This window comes from Sus scrofa, chromosome 2 (assembly GCF_000003025.6).
Source record: "Sus scrofa isolate TJ Tabasco breed Duroc chromosome 2, Sscrofa11.1, whole genome shotgun sequence".
Taxonomy (NCBI): Eukaryota; Metazoa; Chordata; class Mammalia; order Artiodactyla; family Suidae; genus Sus; species Sus scrofa.
The window spans coordinates 151,820,865-151,839,602 of NC_010444.4; the positions used below are offsets into that span (position 1 = coordinate 151,820,865).

Genomic DNA, 18,738 nt, shown 5'->3' on the forward strand with positions numbered 1-18,738 from the left:
CTTGCTGTGGCACACGAATAGAATAAGAATGTATATATATGTACAACTGGGTCATTTTACTGTACAGCAGAAATTAACAGAACATTGTAAATAAAATATAACAAAAAATTTAAAAAAAGAATACAGAACAGAGAAACATTAAAGAAGGTCAATGAAACCAAAAGCTCATTTTTTTATTTTTTTATTTTTTTGTCTTTCTAGGGCCACACCCATTATGGAGGTTCCTTGGCTAGGGGTTCAAATAGGAGCTGCAGCTGCTGTCCTACGCCACAGCCACAGCAGCGCAGGATCTGAGCTGCATCTGCAACCGACACCACAGCTCATGGCAATGGCCAGGGGTCAAACCCGTGTCCTCATGGATACTAGTCAGGTCCATTAACCACTGAGCCATGATGGGAATTCCAAAATTGAGAAAATTTTAATTAGGTTTATAAGAAAAAAGCCTCCAATTACTAAAATTAGGAATGAAAGTGGGGCTGTAACTACCAGCTGTACAGAAATAAACACCGTTTTAAGAGAATATTATGAATAATCTTATGCCAACAAATTAGATAACCTAGATGAAACTGAAGAAATTCTCAGAAACAAACTACTGAAACTGAAAAGTAAATAGAAAATTCGAATAGAATTGAAACAAGACACTGAACTAGTAATTTTTTTAAATCTACATGGAATAATCTAGGCTCAGATGCTTCAGTAGTGAATTATACCAAATGCTGAAAGCATGAACACCAATCCTCAAATTTTTCTAAAAATAAAATAGGAGGGAATATTTCCTAACCCACTGTATAAGGCCAGTAATACCCTGATACCAAAACCAGATAAAGACCCAACAATGAAAGAAAACAGACCAAATATCTCTTACTAACATTGCAAAAACCTCCACAAAGTACTAGCACATTGAATCCAGTAACATGATAAGTGGGATTTAACCCAGGAATGCAAGGTTATCTCAACATATGAAATCAATGCAATACATTACATTAAAAGAATAAATGATCAAAGTCAAAAATGCAGAAAAAGCGTTTAAAAACTTCAACTCCTTTTCATGATAAAAACACACAACAGAGTAGAAATAAGAGAGAACTTCCTGAACCTGCTAAAGGGCATCTAGGAAAACCCCAGAGCTAGCACAATACTTAACGGTGAAAGAATGAAAGTTTTGCCCCTAAGATTTGGAACAAGACAAAAATGTCTGTCCTCACCACTTCTATTCAACCCTATAGTTAGGGTTCTTGTCAGGGCAAAATCCTAACAAATGAAGATATATGTACCTTTCCAACCATAAACATTTCACTATACATCTCTAAGAGATTATAGAAGGTTTTAAAAAAATTCAACCACAATACCATTATCAAAAGTTAACAATTATAATTTAATGTAATCATTTTACTACATATTTAAATTTCCTCCTTTGCCTTTTTCAGTAGGTTCATACTAATCAGAATATAAATAAGGTCCACACCTTGCTCTGGTTTATGTCTCTTGATTTTATGACTCAGAATGTGATTCATCTTTGTAAATATTCCAAGCACACATAAGAAAAAGGGCTATCTTGCTGTAGTTTTCTGGAATGTCCTGTAACTGTCAATTAGGTGAAAATAGTTGAGAGCTTTTAATTCTACAACTTTCTCACGGAATTCCTCTTTACTTACTCTACCAATTACTGAGAGACTGCTATTAAAATCTCCGGTTTTAATTGCGAATTTGTCTATTTCTCCTTGCAGGTTATCAGTTTTGTGTCATGTATTTGGTATTTGGTGCATACAAATTTAGGACTGTTTCATTTTCTCAATGAATTGGCCCCTTCATCGTTACGAAATGAACCTTTTTAATCCTTGGCTATATTCTATGCTCTGAAACCTAATTGGCCTGATATACTTACTCCTCCTTTGGATTAGTGTTTACATGGGTAAGAACTTATACCCATCCTCCTTAAACTTTTCCAAAAGGTTGAAGAAGAAGGAACACTCCCAGAGACATTCTGTGATGCCACCATCACCCTAATTCCAAAACCAGACAAAGATGCCACCAAAAAAGAAAACTATAGGCCAATATCTTTGACGAATATAGATGCAAAAATTCTCAACAAAATTTTAGCCCATCGAATCCAACAACATATGAAAAAGATCATACACCACGACCAGGTGGGATTCATCCCGGGTGCACAAGGATGGTTCAACATTCACCAATCAATCAACGTCATCCACCACATTAATAAAAGAAAAGTCAAAAACCACACGAGCATCTCAATAGATGCAGAAAAAGCATTGGACAAAGTCCAACAGCCATTCATGATAAAAACTCTTACCAAAGTGGGTATAAGAGGGAACATTCCTTAACATAACCAAAGCCATTTATGACAAACCCACAACAAACACAATACTCAATGGAGAAAAGCTGAAAGCCTTTCCACTAAAATCTGGAACAAGACAGGGATGCCCGCTGTCACCACCGCTATTCAACATAGTATTGGCAGTCCTAGCCACTGCAGTCAGACAAACCAAAGAAATAAAAGGCATCCAAATAGGAAGAGAAGAGATAACTGTCACTGTATGCAGATGACAGGATACTATGTGTAGAAAACCCTAAGGACTCAACCCAAAAACTCCTTGAACTGATCAAAAAAATCAGCAAAGTAGCAGGATATAAGATTAACATTCAGAAATCAGTCACATTTCTGTATACTGACGATGAAGCTTTAGAAAAGGAATACAAAAACACAATACCTTTTAAAATTGCACCCCAAAAAAATCAAATACCTGGGAATACACCTGACCAAGGAGGCAAAGGACCTATATGCCGAGAACTATAAAACATCAATCAAGGAAATTAAAGAAGATGTAAAGAAATGGAAAGGTATTCCATGTTCCTCGGTTGGAAAAATTAATATTGTAAAAATGGCCATACTACCCAAGGCAAACTACAGATTCAATGCAATCCCCATCAAATTACCCATGACATTTTTCACAGAACCAGAACAATCCAAAAATTTATATGGAACTACAAAAGACCCAGGATTGCCAAAGCAATCCTGAGAAACAAAAACCAAGCAGGGGGCATAACCCTCTCCCAGACCTCAAGCAATATTACAAAGCCGCAGTCATCAAGACAGCGTGGTCCTGGTACCAAAACAGACATACAGACCAATGGAACAGAATAGAGAACCCAGAAATAAGCCCAGACACCTATGGTCAATTAATCTCCGACAAAGGAGGCAAGACCACAAAATGGGAAAAAGACAGTCTTCTCAGCAAGCGTTGCTGGGAAACCAGGACAGCTGCATGTAAATCAATGAAACTAGAACACACCCTCACACCACGCACAAAAATAAACTCAAAATGGCTGAAAGACCTAAATATTAGACAAAATACCATCAAACTCCTGCAAGAGAACCCAGGCAAAACATTCTCTGACATCAACGTTACGAATATTTTCTCAGGTCAGTCTCCCAAAGCAACAGAAAAAAAGAGCAAAAATAAATCAGTGGGACCTAATCAAACTGACAAGCATTTGCATAGCGAAGGAAACCAAAAAGAAAACAAAAAAGACAACTTACAGGATGGGAGAAAATAGTTTCAAATGATGCAACTGACAGGGGCTTAATCTCTAGAATATACAAGCAACTTATGCAACTCAACAGCAACAAAGCCACAACCCAATGGAAAAATGGGCAAAAGACCTGAATAGACATTTCTCCAAAGAAGATGTACAGATGGCCAGCAAGCACATGAAAAAATGCTCAACATCCCTGATTAGAGAAATGCAAATCAAAACTACCATGAAATACCACCTCACACCAGTCAGAATGGTCATCATTCATAAGTCCACAAATAACAAGTGCTGGAGGGGGTTGTGGAGAAAAGGGAACCCTCCTGCACTGTTGGTGGGAATGTAAACTGGTACAACCACAATGGAGAACAGTTTGGAGATAACCTTAGAAACCTATACATAGAACTACCATATGACCCAGCAATCCCACTCTTGGGCATATATCCGGACAAAACTTTCCTCAAAAAAGACACATGCACCTGCATGTTCATTGCAGCTCTATTCACGATAGCCAAGACATGGAAACAACCCAAATGTCCACCGACAGATGACTGGATTGGGAAGATGTGGTATATACACACAATGGAATACTACTCAGCTATAAAAAAAGAACGAAATAATGCCACTTGCAGCAACATGGATGGAACTAGAGACTCTCATCCTGAGTGAAGCCAGTCGGAAAGAGAAAGACAAATACCATATGATATCACTTATGTCTGGAATCTAATATATGGCACAAATGAACCTTTCCACAGAAAAGAAAACATGGACTTGGAGAATAGACTTGTGGTTGCTGGGGCGGGGGGGAGGGGGAGGGGGAGGGCGTGGGGTGGTTGGGAGCTTAGGGTTAATAGATACAAACTATTGCCTTTGGAAGGGCTTAGCAATGAGATCCTGCTGTGTAGCACTGAGAACTATGTCTAGATACTTACCACAGAGCACAATGGGAGAAAAAAATTATGTATACATGCATGTGTAATTGGGTCCCCATTCTGTACAGTGGGAAAAAAAGAGTGTTGGGGGAAATAACAATTTAAAAATATTCTGTTATTTTTAATCAATTTGTTTATAAGTTGGATATTGCTTTTTTTAATCCAGTTCGGAAAGTCTCTGGCTTTCAACTGAGTCATTTGGACCACTTGGACCGCTTACATTTAACACTAGGAATGATATGTCTGTCTTTAAAAATATCAACTTGCTATTCCTTTTTGGTCTATCTACTTTTTTCTCTTAGCCTTTTTTTGATGAATTATTCTTTATGATTCTGTTTTGCTCTTGATGAATTCTTAGCCAAACATTTATAGTACACATCTTTAACTTACTTCAAACTATGTTCAAGTAATACTGTTTCACTTTAGGAGGAGTTTAGGAACCACACAATGATATACTTCCTTTGATCTCCTCCTTGCCTTCATACCATTCTCATGCACATGCATTGTTGTGCATATCACTAACACCTGTGCTAGAAAACCCTCACCACATTGTTATTATTTGTGCATTAAATGGTCAATTATCTTCTGAAGCAATTTGTAAATGGAGGGGGAAAGTCTTAGATTTATCTATATGCTTTGCTTTTCTTCTATAGATCCCCATTGCCATAGCTATATTTTCCTTATGACAGCAGGGTTTTAACTTGTCTTGCAGTGCATGTTTGTAGTTGAAATTCTTTCAACTTTTCTAGATCTGAAGAGATCTTAATTTCATCTTTGCTTTTAAAATATATTTCTGATGGACAAGGAATTCTTGATAAACAGTTTTTTTTCAGTAAAGAAGTCTGTCTTCTGGATTCCATTACTTCTGTTGATGAATTTGTCATTCTTATCCTTGCTCATCAGTAGATAATCTATCTTTTTTTTTTCTCTTTCACAGCTGTTTTGCCTGTATATCAAAGTTCTTTTCTCTTTCTCTAAGTTAGGCCTTGTTGTCAGTGATGCAAGATTGATGAAACCACCCAACACTAAGCAGACATTCAGAGAGAGCACTATTATATCCAGACTCATCCAATTGTATATATTAAATATGCACAGCTTTTTTGAAGTCAGTCATACCTCAATAAAGTGGTCTCAGGCAAAAAAAAAAAAACTTTTTCATTTCATTTATCTTTTGCAAAAAATAACATCTCATTGATACTTGCCCTAGATCAATATCAAGGGAAGAGTTTGACAAAGAAAGGACATAGAGGAAAGAAAATTAAATGTACAGATGGCAACTTTTGTCCCATATATAAGGTAAATAATGGATGATCATATTCAATAAAACTGTCAATACTATTTTACCAAGGAAGAAAGCAAGGTCCTGAGAGATAGAATGATCCATCCAGGGTGTACTTTAAGTGACCTGCAGAGTTAGGATTTGAACCCAGTTGTGCTAATGGAAACCCTTAAGCCCCGTAGCACAAAGTGGATGCTGTTCAATCTTTTCCAAAGTTTACTGAGGGCTGTAAGGAAGTCACCAGATCCCCAAATTCACAGAGAGCCTCTGCCCTGTTCACCATCTGGTTCATTCATCTCCCTAATTCTCATCTTCTAGTAGCATCTGCCTGGACCTGCATGAGTTGTCAAGAACCCAGACTCTCTGAGGAAATCTGTAGATAAGGACTAACTAGGACTTTATCCAAGTTTAGCAACAACCACATGTAGAATGTTGAACTGGAGCACCTGCAGACAGGGCACTGCTACTCATTTAACCTCTCGTGGCCTCAGATAGCTCCTGTCTTCTGGGAAATGCAGAAGAAATTAATGCACCCTAATTGTTGTGGGCTCAAATCTGTCTCTGCTCTTTGAAATTTGTGACCCTCAGGTAAGTCCCTCCTCTGAGAATCTCATGCCTTCCCACAATGTTCTGAACTCCAAGTGAAAGGATATTAAGAGTATGTCTGGAATCACATACAATGTGCTAAAAGGAGGTAAGCAGTATTTCCTCAAATGTCCAATTGCACTGATTTAGACTCTCGATCCAGATTGCCATGACACTCTACACAGCACAGTTTTATGGCAAAGGATGTCACTGGAGCCAGAGCTCCCAGCTTGGATACTGGCTTTGCTATTTACTATCAGTGTAACCTTCTACGCTTCTTAGTTTCCTCATATTTAATACGGGGACAATAATTGTAGTTAGATCACAGGATTATAATGAGGACTAAATGAGTAAATATACACAAAAGGCATAAAAGTGTGCAAATATATACCTCATTATATATACACATATAAAATGTATTGTATATATATGATACGCAGAAAATTTGTTAGGAGAATATGGAAAAACCAGGTGGGGTCTAGGAGTCATGGTGGGATCTGCTAGATAGTGGGTAAAGGGATTGGACTCACCTCCCTAATTCTTCCCCTCCCCACACTCCAGAAAGCTTTGTGACTGTTCCATAGCTCTGTGACACAGGTCTAGAACTCCAGACTAGAATGGGTATTCTCTGTTCAGCTTCCTGAGGTACTAGTGCATTTTAGATCACGGAGAACTCTGGTTGGTTGTGTCAGCATTTTAGTGAGTCCTGAGGCATTGGTTCCATCTTTCACTTTTGTACAAAGTTGGGTCACCTTTCTGCCTTGTTACTGCATCCAGCAGTGCACATAATTACTCATGTTTGACGAAAAGAGAGACATTAGTCTGGTAAGGCAGCTCTAGGCTCAGCCCACAAAAGAGAATGACTAGACTATTATTTTTCCTTTTCCTACTCCCACTATTCCCAAACAATTATTGGAATGGAGACAGAACAGGGATGGGAGTTCTCAAGAGACATTAGCACATCGTTTGACGAGGAGAAGTGGTTGGGTGGACAAGGGTTTCTATCCAAAGTTCAAGACCATCTAACTAGATGTGGTCAAGAGTTCCAGGGTGAAATCCAAACACTGTGATTCATGGGCCATGGATTGGTTCACATAAGAGAGCGCAGGGCAGCTGAAGAGAACGGGCCTTCAATGCTTGTTTAGCAGCTGCCTTCCCATTATAAGGGTTACCTGGCCAAGACTCTCCCCTTGTGTTTGGCTGACCCACAGAGTAATGCTGAGTCTCTGAAAGCCTCTGATACAGATTCTACTCATGAAGCAGAATTTTGTAGAGTGGGGCACACATGATCTAGAAAATGTGAATTTCTATGCCCCTTTACAGCAGAGGACTACTATCTGAAATATCAATTGAGGATCAAAGGCAGCAAGCCATTCTTTGAGTCTGACAAAGAAGAATCAGTAGAAAATGTTTGCTTTTAAAATGAATAACATGGAACAATACAGGATTCAATTTTAACACAGAATGTCACTTTACTCATTAATAAATGTTGGCTGTTTAGAAATAAGAGTATAAGAAATAGGTCCCACTGTTCAATTTTTTTCTTATATTTCAGCATCAACTCAGCAACAGGAGGAGAACGTGGGAGCTTTAAAAGCTAAGGTTTTGTAATTCACCCCAGGCCTTTTGCAGGGATACCCTTTGCTCCTTTCTCGAGGGCTCAGGTCCACAGTTCTTGGGGCATCACTTCCCAGTGCTAGTCCTCCCTCTGAGGAGGGCTCACTGGAAATAAATCAGAATCAGGGACACTTCTAAATCCCTTCCCTCCCCTCTACGGGAATGAAAACTGGTGGAGCTGGGCAGTGCGTCGTACCCGCGGCAAGGTGGTGTGAGGTAGCAGAAGCAGTATAGGTAGTTTTGGGGGAAATATTTTGGGGCCTGACGTTGCACAAGTTGTTAACTTCCCTAGTATTCTGACTCACCCTTTGAGAAGGCATCTGGCTTGCCAAGCGCACAGGGATCAATTAGCAACAGTGCCCATGGAGCCCCTTTGAAAACAACACAGCACTGAGCCTATGCTGGCCTAAGAATTTTCTCATTGACCTTTGGACATTGAGACTTGATTCCTGGGGCTCTCAGCGCAAATTTTCTAACAGCTTCCTCTCAACTGAACATTTTACAGAGACTTCTCTAAGATCCCTTCTTTCTTCAACCAACAAGCTATTTGCCTAACTTGAGAGCTTCCCGGAAAGGCTCCAGCTTGCTCTATGGAAATGATTCATCTCTTGTTTTTCCATATGTCCCTCTCCCTGGCTTGTCTCTAGGAATTCCAGGACCCCACAGCAGGTTAGGGATGGCACGGAAAGGGGACCATAGAGAATGGAAGTGAAAGGAAGGCCTGGGTTGAGAGAGAACAAGGGCGTCATGAAACAGGAATGTGGAGAAATGGGGCCGCTGTGAGGCCTGTCACCACCCTGCTCCTGGATGCAATGTCTACCTCTTGTCTCTCACAGGGGCCTGCAAAAGCTCTTTTGATGGTAGCTTTCTAGAGCAGTTAGAGTGCGATTTTGCTCTGAGGAGCGTAACAGAACAGCCACAGAGCAGACATCCTATTATGAGAAGAGCTGGAGGAAACGCTGTTTTGACTATTACCTCCGAGACTCACTGAGGCATCACTCTCTCTGCCCCCCAGCGTCACACTGGCCCAACCACCTTCTCCATTTCCCTGAGGTCTCCATCAACACGGGGTGCCCGCTTCCGTCAGGCCTCCGTTACCCCGAATCCAACAATACCCATGGATCTTCTTCCATATCACCTCTTCCTTTTTCCTCCCTACCCCTTTGGCTTCCTTTATTTATTTTTCCTATTTCTGCCATTTAATCTTCTCTGAATTTGATTACTTCTTCTGTTTTACAGTGGGTTTTGCTTTTTCCTTTTTCTAATTTCTTAAGGTGGAAACTGAGTCACTGATTTATAGCCTTTCGCCTTTTCCAGTGTAGGCATTTAGTGCTTTATATTTCCCTCTAAGTATGGCTTTAGATGCATTTCACAAGTTTAGGTGTGTTTTCATTTTCATTCAGTTCACAGTAATTCATTTCCTTTTTTCTTTTTCTTTAACCAGCCTGATTATTTAGAAGGATGCTATTTAGTCCCAATATTTGGGCGTTGTCCAGATACTTTCCTATGACTGCTTCTAACTTAGTTCTGCTGTGATCAGAGAACACGTCTGACCTTTTACATTTATTAAGCCTGTTTACGACCTCAGAAATACGACTTGCCTTGATAAATGTTCTGTGTGCAGATGTGTATTCTGTCATTGTCGGGTGAAATATTCTACAAATGTCAGTCAAGTTGGTGGACAGTGAGGTTCAAGTCTATCTACTATATCCTTGCTAACTGTTCTATTAATTAAGAGAGGGAACTGAAAGTTCCACCTATAACTGTGAATTTACTTGTTTTCCTTGTTGTTACATGAGTTTTTTCTTTATAAATTTTAATGCTCAGCTACTAGGTGAATAAACTTACACAGTTACATCCTCCTGATAGACTGTCCTCTATCATTATGGAATGGTCTTTATTCCTAATAATTATTCTTTGTTCTGAAATATATTTTGGGTTTATGTGTGTGTGTTTTGCTTTTTAGGGATACACCTGTGGCATATGGAAGTTCCCTGGCTAGGGATCAAATTGGAGGTGTAGCCACAGTCCTATGAAACAGCCACAGGAATGTCATATCCGAGCCACGCCTGTGAACTAAACCACAGCTCATGGCAATGCCAGATCCTTAACCCACAGAGCAAGGCCAGGGATCAAACCAACATCCTCATGGGTACACTAGCCAGGCTCATTACTACTGAGGCACAATGCAAACTTCCTATTCTGTCTGATATTAACGTAGCTCCTTCAGCTTTCTTCTGACTTGGGTTAGCCTGGTGTATCTTTTTCCATCCTTTTACTTTCAAACTATTTGTGTCTTTGTTTTTAAAGTGTGTTTTCTGTAGGAGCATAAAGTTGGGGTTGAGCTTTTTTAGCCAACATGACAATCTCTTCCTTTAACTGTTGTGTCTGTATTTATATGTAATGTGATAGTTTACATTGTTAGATTAAATATATTATCTCCATTTTATTTTCTATTTGTCCTATCTGTTCTTCTCTTTTTTTTTTTTTTTCTGCCTTCTTTTGGACTGTTCGTTGTAATTCCTTTTTATCCTCTTTTTGGATTATTAGCTATAAAATAACTTGCTATTTTAGTGGTTTGTCTAGTATTTGTACTATTCACCTTTAGCTTATCCCAGTCGATCTGCAAGTAACACACCACTTCGCGAATAGCCTAAGAGCCTTACAGTATGTTCATGGCCCCTCCAAAGATGGCCTGGCCTACCTCTGGCAGGTACAACTGTAGACAATGTGACACTCTTCAGACGGCCACATCTGGGAGCTCTCCAAGGATCTCCTTCGATAAGGAATCCCAAAGCAATATGAGGCATTGGATTAGGCTTCCTCTTGATCATCTCAACAAAATCTGGAGCCAGCGCCTATTAGTACCACCTGCAACAAAGAGAGTGTCATCAATCAGGACACATTTCTCAAGGGACTACTAGATGCTTCACTATCGGGGCAGGGGCAGGGTGTTACAGGGTTCAGCGGATGCATAATATCAGTGGTCTCCCCCACTGTTCTTCAGATACGGATTCTCTAAGCTCATTTAAAAAATCCAACTTGTTTATCAACAAGATATCTCACTTCCAGGACCTAAGAGAGGTTTTGGTTTTTCAAATACCAAAATTTAAGGATTAAGATTGAATCTTTAAACTGATTTAAAATAGTGATTTTTAAAGTTTTTAATGGAGTTTTTTTTTCAACAATAAATCTTGGCAGGCATCACAAATCATGAAGTAGTTCAAAAAAACAGTCTACAACCAGAGAGGCAGGAAGGGTAGCACAACACAGTGGTTAAGAATGTGGACTCTACCGTCGACAGATGAATGGATTAAGATGTGGTTCATATATACAACCAAGTACTCCTCGGCCATAAAAACCCAGAATAATGCCATTTGCAGCCACATGGATGCAACCAGAGATTATCATGCTAACAGAAGTCAGACAAATATCATGTTATCAATGACATGTGGACTCTAACATGTGGCACAAAGGAACCCATCTACAAAACAGAAATAGAGCCACAGACAAGGAGAACAGACTTGTGGTTCCTAAGGGGGAGGAGGGAGGGAAAGGGATGGACTGGGAGTTTGGGGGTAGCGGATGAAACTGTATTTAGAATGGATAGACAATGAAGTCCTGTCCTCTGTATAGCAAGGGAAGTATATCCAGTTTCCCGGGATAGACCATAGTGAAAAGTGGTATAAGGAATGTATGTATGTGTATGACTAAGTCACTGCTATTCAACAGAAATCGGCACAAGTTTGTAAATCAATTATAGTTAAATCTTTAAAAAAAGAGTGTGGGCTCTGGATTAAGAATATCTGGGTTTGAATTGTGGTTTCTGATTAATGCAAACTAAACTTTTTTATTTTGCTTTGTTCTGATTTTGGTATCTTGATTTTTTTTTTCCAGTGTAAAGGAAAGGAGTTAAATGTAGTTCCTACTGTGGCACAGTAGGTTAGGAACCTGACTGCAGTGGCTTGGGTCACTGAAGAGGTGTGGGTTTGATCCCTGGCCCAGAGCAATGAGTTAAAGGATCCTCAGAGTTCCCGTTGTGGCTCAGCAGATTAAGTATCCAACACAGTGTCTGTGTGGATATGTTTTTGATACCTGGCCCTTCTCAGTGGGTTAAGGATCTGGTGAAGGCTGGAGATGCAGCCATGGTGAAGGCTGGAGATGCAGCTCAGATCCAGTGTTGCTATGGCTGTGGCATAGGCTTGCAGCTGCAGCTGATTGGACCCCTAGCCCAGGAACTTCCAAATGCTTCAGGTGTGGACCTCCCCCCCCCACCCCCCAAAAAAAGAATCCTGAATTGCCACTAGAGCATAGGTCTCACCTGTGGCTCAGATTCAATCCCTGGCCTAGGAACTTCCATATGCTGTGGGTGTAAAGTGGAGGGAAGGAAGGAAAGGAAAGGCGCTAAAAACAGTTCCCGGGCCAGGGGTAGAACACACACCATAGCAGTGATCCAAGGACCCAAGCCACACCAGTGAAGATGCCAGATCCTTAACCCACTAAGCCAGCAGCTAGTTCCATGTATTTTTTTCCTTTTGATGATGGAAAATGTGTGCTGACCTTCAAAGAGCTTTTCCCAGCTTTCCAGCACTGACACCAGTCTTTGTATAGGAGCTCTCTTCTTCAGTCTGGTGAAAAGATCCCCAGAGGAAGGCTGGTGACAGTGGCATACAGGGCATGGCATCGAGGTAAGCCATGACGGGTGTGGTGCCTACTGCCAAGAGGATTATCAAGATCCTGGTGGTGAGAAAGAGGTACAGTCCTTAAAAAGAGTGGACATGACCCCAAATAACCATCTCAAGGACTACTGAGCTCCCTCACAGCTCCATATTTGTAAAACTAGCTGACAGACAGTCATTAAATGATTTCCTAGAGAATTCTGTGAATTTTCAGTCTCTTCACCAAGTCAGAAATGGAGTACTTCCCTCTGGCAGGGATGTAGCAAAACCTCTGTATCCAGTTAGGGTACAAACCATCAGAGGGTAGACTCCTCAATCTGCACCATAACATGACGCACAACAGGAAGTCCTTATACAGATAACTGAATGGGTTTCTCTGGGGCTACTGCAGATAAGGACTTAAAACATCAGGACTGCTAACCGAACACAAGAGGAAGGTGAAATTCCTAGCTATAATTACACGGACAGAAATGATACGAACCTGTCTATGCCTAGTAAGTAAGCATTATGATATAGAGCTGAAGCATATCCAATTTCCTGGGATAGACCATAAAGAAAAGGGATATAAAGAATGAGAAAACAAAAATGACACCTAGAATACGAGATTAAGACTCGGTGTGGGGAAGTATGCCAAGGATGCCCCTAGAAAGAAAGGGAAGTTGTGCTCTCATAGATCATCTAATATATGACTATACCTTCTTGAATATTTAATTCTGTTTGCATTTTTCAGCTTATTAAAATGCAACTTTTTAACTTGAATTTTTACAGCCATTGAAATGGAAAAGCATTAAAGCTTAGGAATCAACATAAGAACAGGTTTTGTGCATTTGTTATTTGTTTTTATTCATCTATTGTTATAGTAATATTGATGTTGAAAATTTGAAATTTGTTTAGGCATACTGTAAAATAATTTAGTAATTCTGTTAATGTGCGGTTGGGAACAAGTATTTTCAGTGAAAGATGAAATACTTGTAAAATATCAAGGATTTCATGAAAAGTATAAATAGATCAGTACAAATTCATAATTTAAAACAATATGTGCTGATCCTTTGCCAAGTCCATTGAAGGTAGTCTAAACTTAATAACACCCAATTAGTTATGAGCACCTAAAAGAGCCAGATTGGGGTTTTTCAACACTCATCTCCAATATGAGAAGTCAGTGCTCTTTGGAGAAGTAGCTGGCTCCAGATCTGGTGGAGGAAATACATTAGATGAATCTCAGGTATTGTTACCAGGGCATTTTCATAACCATCTGTCTTGAAGAATAGAAACTATCATCGTATTGAACTATTTTAGTGTTCAATTTCATGTTTTGTGGTTTGTCTTGAAAAATCTTTGTGTAAAGAAAGTCACAGTTATTTTGGATTTTCTTCTAGAAATTTATAGTTTCTACATTTATGTTTATGCCTATGACCTTTCTCATTAATTTTTAATGTATCATTTGAATCAAAGAATTAAAGGGATTGTTTGTGGGACATATGGATTTCCAAACATTCCAGCATTGTCTGTTGGAAAAAACTACCTTTCGTTTGTTGAGTTTTTGACAGCTTTGTTAAAAATCTGTTGTCCACTTACCTGCATGCTCCAGTCTTGGCTGGTGACTTTAAACATTTTCCGAGAACTCTCAGATCTCTCCAGCATCAGAAATTCTAAGGGAAGAAGGAGGATTTCTGGGTAGGAGAGAGGGAGGAGATGTGATTTGTTAAGGATACAGAAGTAACTTCCTGAGCATGAATTAAAAAATGAACAAATGAAAAAGGAGACTCAACAGTTAAAGATTTCTTAAACTGCTAAAAAAATTTACTGTCCATATGTGTCTAGACTATACTGATCCATTGACCTATTCTTATGCCAATACCACATCCTTGATTACTCTAGCTTTATAATAAGCTGAGAAATCAAGTAATGTGAGTCTTCTTGAGTGTTTTGTTCTCTAGGTCTTCTGCATTTCCATATAAGATTTGAATCAGCTTGTCAAATTCCACATAAATGTCTGTTGATGACTGGATTGAACATATAGATCAATTTGAGGAAAAGTGTTATCTTAACAATCAATACTGAATATTTCCATCTGTATATACAGTGTATCTCATTTAGATATTTTGTGAAACTCAATTAGGTCTAGTAGATTTTTTAAAATACTTTTGCAAACATGTATATACCATGTTGTCTGCAAATAAAGACAATTTTATTTTCCTTTCCTGACTTTGTTCCATCCCTCCACTTTTTTTGTTTTCCCTACTGCACTGGCTAAGATCACTAGGAAGAGCAGAGCAGACATATTTAACATTTTTTCAATTTTAGAGCAAGACTGTATAGTCTTTCACCATTAAATATGCTCACTGTAGATGTTCTATAGATGTCCTTTAACAATTTGAGGAAGCTACTCTTTATTCCTAGTTGCTGAGTATTTATTCTAAACAGATGTGGAATTTTGCCAAATAATTTTTCTGCATCTATAGAAATGATCTTATGGTTATTATTTTTAGGATACTGATATGATGACTTATACCAACTTCTTTTTTGTATATTGGACAAAACTTGCATTCTTGAATTAAACTCTTCTTGGCCATGATGTACTTTCTTTTCAAAACATTTTTAGATTTAATTTGCAAAAATATATAAGGATGGTTGTAGCTATGTTCAGGAGAAATATTGGTAACATTGTTTTTTCTTGTAATGTCTCTATCTGGCTTTAGCATCAGGATAATGTTAACCTCATAAAGTATGCCATCAACCACAGGAAAAGAAATGAGAAAGAACTTACTACATGCAGACTAAATAACATGTTACTGAAGAACCAATGGGTCAATGAGGAAATCAAGAAGGAAATTAAAAAACACCTCGAGACAAATGACAATGCAGACACATGCATTCAAAATCTATGGGATGCTGCAAAAGCAGTGCTCAGAGGGAAATTCATAGCAATACAGGCCTTCCTCAAAAAAGAAGAAAAATCTCAAATCGACAGCATAACCCAACACCTAAATTAATTAGAAAAAGAAGAACAGGAGTTCCCGTCGTGGCGCAGTGGTTAATGAATCCGACTAAGAACCATGAGGTTGCAGGTTCAGACCCTGCCCTTGCTCAGTGGGTTAAAGGATCTGGCGTTGCCGTGAGCTGTGGTGTAGGTTGCAGATGCAGCTCGGATCCCACATTGCTGTGGCTCTGGCATAGGCTGGTGGCTACAGCTCCAATTAGACCCCTAGCCTGGGAACCTCCATATGCTACAGGAGCTGCCCAAGAAATGGCAAAAAGACAAAACAAAGAAAAAAAGAAAAAGAACAAACAAAACCTAAAGTTAGCAGAAGGAAGGAAATCATAAAGGTCAAAGAGGAAATCAATAAAATAGAGATTAAAAAAACAATTGAAGAAATCAATAAAACCAAGAGCTGTTTCTTTGAAAAGATAAAAAAAATTGCCAAACTCTGGCTAGACTCATCAAGAAGAGAAAAAACCCAAATAACATCAGAAATGAAAAAGAAGTCACAACAGGTAATACTGATATACAAAAAACTCTGAGAGAATACTATGAACAATTGTATGCCAACAAATTTGACAACCTGGAATAAACGGACAACTTTCTAGAGACTTACAGCCTGCCAAAACTGAAACAAGAAGAAATAGATAACTGAACAGAATGATCACTAGAAGTGAAAGTTAATGTGTCATAAAAACATTCCCCACAAATAAAAGTCCAGGACCAGATAGCTTTACAGGCGAATTCTACCAAACATACAAAGAGGAACTTATACCCATCCTCCTTAAACTTTTCCAAAAGGTTGAAGAAGAAGGAACACTCCCAGAGACATTCTGTGATGCCACCATCACCCTAATTCCAAAACCAGACAAAGATGCCACCAAAAAAGAAAACTATAGGCCAATATCTTTGACGAATATAGATGCAAAAATTCTCAACAAAATTTTAGCCCATCGAATCCAACAACATATGAAAAAGATCATACACCACGACCAGGTGGGATTCATCCCGGGTGCACAAGGATGGTTCAACATTCACCAATCAATCAACGTCATCCACCACATTAATAAAAGAAAAGTCAAAAACCACACGAGCATCTCAATAGATGCAGAAAAAGCATTGGACAAAGTCCAACAGCCATTCATGATAAAAACTCTTACCAAAGTGGGTATAAGAGGGAACATTCCTTAACATAACCAAAGCCATTTATGACAAACCCACAACAAACACAATACTCAATGGAGAAAAGCTGAAAGCCTTTCCACTAAAATCTGGAACAAGACAGGGATGCCGCTGTCACCACCGCTATTCAACATAGTATTGGCAGTCCTAGCCACTGCAGTCAGACAAACCAAAGAAATAAAAGGCATCCAAATAGGAAGAGAAGAGATAACTGTCACTGTATGCAGATGACAGGATACTATGTGTAGAAAACCCTAAGGACTCAACCCAAAAACTCCTTGAACTGATCAAAAAAATCAGCAAAGTAGCAGGATATAAGATTAACATTCAGAAATCAGTCACATTTCTGTATACTGACGATGAAGCTTTAGAAAAGGAATACAAAAACACAATACCTTTTAAAATTGCACCCCAAAAAAATCAAATACCTGGGAATACACCTGACCAAGGAGGCAAAGGACCTATATGCCGAGAACTATAAAACATCAATCAAGGAAATTAAAGAAGATGTAAAGAAATGGAAAGGTATTCCATGTTCCTCGGTTGGAAAAATTAATATTGTAAAAATGGCCATACTACCCAAGGCAAACTACAGATTCAATGCAATCCCCATCAAATTACCCATGACATTTTTCACAGAACCAGAACAATCCAAAAATTTATATGGAACTACAAAAGACCCAGGATTGCCAAAGCAATCCTGAGAAACAAAAACCAAGCAGGGGGCATAACCCTCTCCCAGACCTCAAGCAATATTACAAAGCCGCAGTCATCAAGACAGCGTGGTCCTGGTACCAAAACAGACATACAGACCAATGGAACAGAATAGAGAACCCAGAAATAAGCCCAGACACCTATGGTCAATTAATCTCCGACAAAGGAGGCAAGACCACAAAATGGGAAAAAGACAGTCTTCTCAGCAAGCGTTGCTGGGAAACCAGGACAGCTGCATGTAAATCAATGAAACTAGAACACACCCTCACACCACGCACAAAAATAAACTCAAAATGGCTGAAAGACCTAAATATTAGACAAAATACCATCAAACTCCTGCAAGAGAACCCAGGCAAAACATTCTCTGACATCAACGTTACGAATATTTTCTCAGGTCAGTCTCCCAAAGCAACAGAAAAAAAGAGCAAAAATAAATCAGTGGGACCTAATCAAACTGACAAGCATTTGCATAGCGAAGGAAACCAAAAAGAAAACAAAAAAGACAACTTACAGGATGGGAGAAAATAGTTTCAAATGATGCAACTGACAGGGGCTTAATCTCTAGAATATACAAGCAACTTATGCAACTCAACAGCAACAAAGCCACAACCCAATGGAAAAATGGGCAAAAGACCTGAATAGACATTTCTCCAAAGAAGATGTACAGATGGCCAGCAAGCACATGAAAAAATGCTCAACATCCCTGATTAGAGAAATGCAAATCAAAACTACCATGAAATACCACCTCACACCAGTCAGAATGGTCATCATTCATAAGTCCACAAATAACAAGTGCTGGAGGGGGTTGTGGAGAAAAGGGAACCCTCCTGCACTGTTGGTGGGAATGTAAACTGGTACAACCACAATGGAGAACAGTTTGGAGATAACCTTAGAAACCTATACATAGAACTACCATATGACCCAGCAATCCCACTCTTGGGCATATATCCGGACAAAACTTTCCTCAAAAAAGACACATGCACCTGCATGTTCATTGCAGCTCTATTCACGATAGCCAAGACATGGAAACAACCCAAATGTCCACCGACAGATGACTGGATTGGGAAGATGTGGTATATACACACAATGGAATACTACTCAGCTATAAAAAAAGAACGAAATAATGCCACTTGCAGCAACATGGATGGAACTAGAGACTCTCATCCTGAGTGAAGCCAGTCGGAAAGAGAAAGACAAATACCATATGATATCACTTAT

At 39.1% G+C, this 18,738-nt stretch overlaps 1 long non-coding RNA gene across 1 annotated transcript; it reads right to left on the minus strand.

Annotated features, from left to right (window-relative positions):
• Positions 10,426-15,549, minus strand: LOC106508271. Its single transcript, XR_001305006.2, has 2 exons — positions 14,220-15,549; positions 10,426-10,836 (listed from the first exon to the last, which is right to left on the minus strand). It is a non-coding gene; the product is annotated as an uncharacterized LOC106508271 (long non-coding RNA).